The following is a 4,250-nucleotide window of genomic DNA, read 5'->3' on the forward strand; positions in this document are numbered from 1 at the left end:
AAACTAATGGAATAGAACACAAGCAGTTTTAAGATGGAAGCTTATAGTGATAAATTAAGAAAAACAGAGATATCCTAAATACACAACCTAATGTTAAACCACAAGAAGCTAGAAGAATTAAAAATTGAGCCTAAAATTAGTAAAAATATGGAAATAAAAGATTAGAGCAGAAATAAACAAAATAGAGGACAGAAAAACACCAGGAAGTATCAATGAATCTAAGATATGGTTTTTGAAAAACAAAATTGACAAACCATTAGCTAAATTAAGAAAAATAAAAGAGAAGGTTAAAATTTTTTAAATTAGAAATGAAAAAGGAGAAATTACAGCTGAAGCCACAGAAATTAAAAAAGATTATAAGAAACTACCAAATAAGAGAACAATTATGTATCAACAAACAGGTAACCAGGGGGTCGCGTGTGAATTCCTACAAACATACACTCTACCAAGAATGAAACATCAAGAAACAGAAAATCTTAACAGACTGGTAATGAGTAATGCGACTGAATTTGTAATCAAAGATTTCCTAACAAGAAATATCTGGACCAGATACCCTTTGGAGTGAACACTTCCAAAAACACTTTATGAGACCAGCATTACCCTGATACAAAAGCCAGACAAAGATACCACAGGAAAAGAAAATTACAGGCCATTGTCCCTGATGAACGTAAGAACAAAACCCTTAACAAAATACGAGCAAGTCAAATTCAACAGTACATTTAAAGGATCATACACAATAACCAACTGGGATTTACCCTTAGGATGCAAGGATAGTTCAATACATACAAATCAATTAATGTGACAGAACACACTAACAGACTAAAGGGTAAAAGTCATGATTGAGAAAGAATTCTAGGAAGATAGTAGAGTAGGAGGAACTAGGAACCTGAGTCCCCACTTACATAGTAATTGCACTAGCAGAATCTGCCTCATGCAACTATTTAGGAATTCTGGTGTCAACTGGAGACTTGCAAATTCCAGGGGAAGGCTTGGACCAACCGCATGGCAGACAGCTGTCCATGTCTCCTGGAGTGCTGTGCATACAGAGTGCAGGGGGCAGGGTGGGCAAGAAGAACACAGTCCTCCAAATACTGGTGATCCATGCTGTGATTGCTGATTGCTATTTTGATCTTAGAAGTGCGAAGAGGCAAGCAGCCACTCTTGCTGTACCTCTCCTAGTTGCTGCAAGCCACACCCCCTCTGACTGAAGTTTCTTCCAAAGGACTTAAAGGGCCAGCATCTTCCCGTCACCACCACCCTGCCCCACCTTCATTTTTCTTTTTTCTCTTTTTGGGAGTCAGATTTTTTTTTTTTTTTTTTTTTTTTGAGAAAAGCACTTGATAACATTTAATGAATCTTCCACCATGTGGCTTCAAGCTACCAGGACACAGGCGCCACCCACACCCTTAATCTTCTCCTCAGCTCTTCTGCTGAAGAATTTGGCATTCACAATGACAGGCTGTTTAGGGAGCTTTCCCTTCCCCAGAACTTTGTAGTACCCCAATCGTACCACATCAATGATAGGAGCAACTCCAGTCTTGTTGTTGGTAGCATTTACCCATCTCTGCTCACTGACCAAGGTCCATAATTTATCAAGGTTGACAGTTGGGCAGAAGCTTTGGTTCCTCTTTAAGCGGTAATGCCTCATACCAACTTTCCCAAAGTATCCTGGGTGATATTTGTCGAAGTTGATCACAGGTGGTGATGCATGCCACCAGCATTACCCGGGCTTCCCAGATGCTTCCGGTGTTTGCCGATGTAGCCGTGGCCGTGGCTCACGTGGCCCACGTGGCCCCTAAGTTTCCAGGTCTTCCTTAGTCTGGATGACATATCAGCAGCCGAGAAGAGGTGGCAGTCAGATATTAAAGACTAGTATGTTGAAACCCAACTGAGTACATGAGGAAAACTATGAAGTGATTTTGTTATACCTGGGGAAAGTCATAGGCTCAGAAGAGACCTTAACTTTACTTTTCAAGCTGATCCTCAGCACAGAGATAGCACAAAACAACAACAAAAACAATAAACAAAACAATACAAACAAAAAAGAAAATAGTGGAGAATTAGTAGAATCTAATTTCCAGATTTGTCTTATTATATTCAAATGTCCAGAACATGATAAAAATCACCAACCATACATGGAAACAGAAAAGTATAAGCCTTTCAAATGAAAACAAAAAAATATTTATATATATACACATACAGAAACTGCCCTGAAAAGACCTGATGGCAGATTTCCAAGCAAAGACTAAATGAATTTCTAAAACATGCTAAAATTACTAAAGGAAGGGTAGACAAAATTTTAAAAATGAGGTATGAGCAAAATGGAAATATCAATAAAGAGACAGAAACTTAAAAAAAAATAAATTTGAGGCTGAACAGTACAGTAGTTAAAATATTCACTAGAGAGATTCAAAGGCAGATTAATAGAAAGAAGAAAGAACTAGCAAACCTTGACAGGAAAATGGAAATTATTAAGTCTAAGTTCTAAGAAACAGAAAGATTGAAGGAAAAATGAACAGGTCCTAAGGAACCTATGAGGCCCACCAAGTGGACCAACAAATGCATTCTGGGAATCCCAGAGGGAGACAAGAGAGAAGGAGAGAGAGAATATTTGAATAAATAATGGTTTAAAAATTCCCAAATTTAAAGAAAGAAATGAGTATAAACATCAAAGAAGTTCAACAAACTCCAAGTAAAATGCATTCAAAGACACCCACATTGAGATACATTATAATCAAAACAGTCAAAAGCCAAACACCAAGAATCTCAAAAGCACCAAGAGAGAAGGGACTCATTACATACAAGGGACCTTCATTATCAGCAGATTTCTCATCAGAAAGTTTGGTTGATATGTTTAAAAAGTGAAACAAAATTTCAGCCAAGAATTCTATAACCAAAAGAGAAATCAAGAAAATAATCTCATTACCATGAGAATAAAATCAAAAAGAATAAAATACTAGGAATAACTTTATCCAAGGAGGTGAAAGATCTGTACATTGAAAATTATATATACATTGATGAAAAAATTGAAGACACAAATAAATGAAAAGATATCCCATGCTCATGGATTGGAAGAATTAATATTGTTCAAATCCAAACCATACAGAGCAATCTACAGATTCAATGCAATCCCTATTACAATTCTAATGGCATTATTTACAGAAATAGAACAATCTAAAATTTTGTATGGAACCACAAATGACCCTGAATAGCCAAAGCAATCTTAAGAAGAATAAAGCTGAAGGCATCACACATCTTGACTTCAAATTATATTATAAAGTTGTAGGAATTAAGATAGTATGGTATTGGCATAACAAGATACACAGATCAATGGAACAGAATAAAGAGCTCAGAAATAAACCTATTCATAGATGACCAATTACTTTACAACAAAGGAGCCAAGGACATACAATATGAAAAGGACAGTCTCTTTAATAAATGGTGTTGGGAAAACTGCATAGCTATATGCAGAAGAATGAAACTGGATGGTTATCTTATACCACACACAGAAATAAAACCAAAATGGTTTAAAAACTTCAACATATGATTGAAACCATAAAATCCCTAGAAGAAAACATAGGTGGTAAGCTCCTTGATCAATCTTGGCAATGATTTTTTTGGATTTGACACCAAAAGCAAAAACAAACAAGTGGGATTATATCAAACTAAAAAGCCTTCTGCAATGGAAAGGAAATCACCAACAAAATGGAAAGGTAACCTATCAAATGGGAGAATATGTTTGCAAATCATATTTTATAAGGGACTAATATCCAAAATATATAAATAATTCATACAACGCAATAGCAAAAAATTGTTAAAAATGGGGAGAAGATCTGAATAAACATTTTTCCAAGGGAGACATACAGATGGCCAACAGGTACACAAAAGTGTTCACCATCACTAATTATCAGGAAAATGCAAATTAAAACTACAATGAACTATCACCTCATACCTATTAGAATGGCTACACCAAAAAGACAAGAAATAACAAGTGTGAGAATGTAAACTGTAAACTGTTACTATGGAAAACAATAGGGAGGTTCCTCAAAAAAATTAAAAAATAGAATTCCCATATGATCCAGCAATTCCACTTCTGGGTATTTACCCAAAGAAAACAAAAACACTAACTCAAAAAGATATATGCACCCCCATGTTTACTGCAGCATTATTTACAGTAGCCAAGACATGGCAGCAACCTAAGTGTCCATCAATGGATGAATGAGTAGAGAAAATGTGATATATACACACAC

At 35.8% G+C, this 4,250-nt stretch overlaps 1 pseudogene; it reads right to left on the bottom strand.

Moving 5' to 3' along the window:
• Positions 1-1,245: 1,245 nt before the first annotated feature.
• On the bottom strand, positions 1,246-1,914 carry LOC105078662 (large ribosomal subunit protein uL15 pseudogene; annotated as a pseudogene).
• Positions 1,915-4,250: the final 2,336 nt, after the last annotated feature.

The sequence above is a fragment of the Camelus bactrianus genome, chromosome 9, assembly GCF_048773025.1.
Source record: "Camelus bactrianus isolate YW-2024 breed Bactrian camel chromosome 9, ASM4877302v1, whole genome shotgun sequence".
Lineage (NCBI taxonomy): Eukaryota > Metazoa > Chordata > Mammalia > Artiodactyla > Camelidae > Camelus > Camelus bactrianus.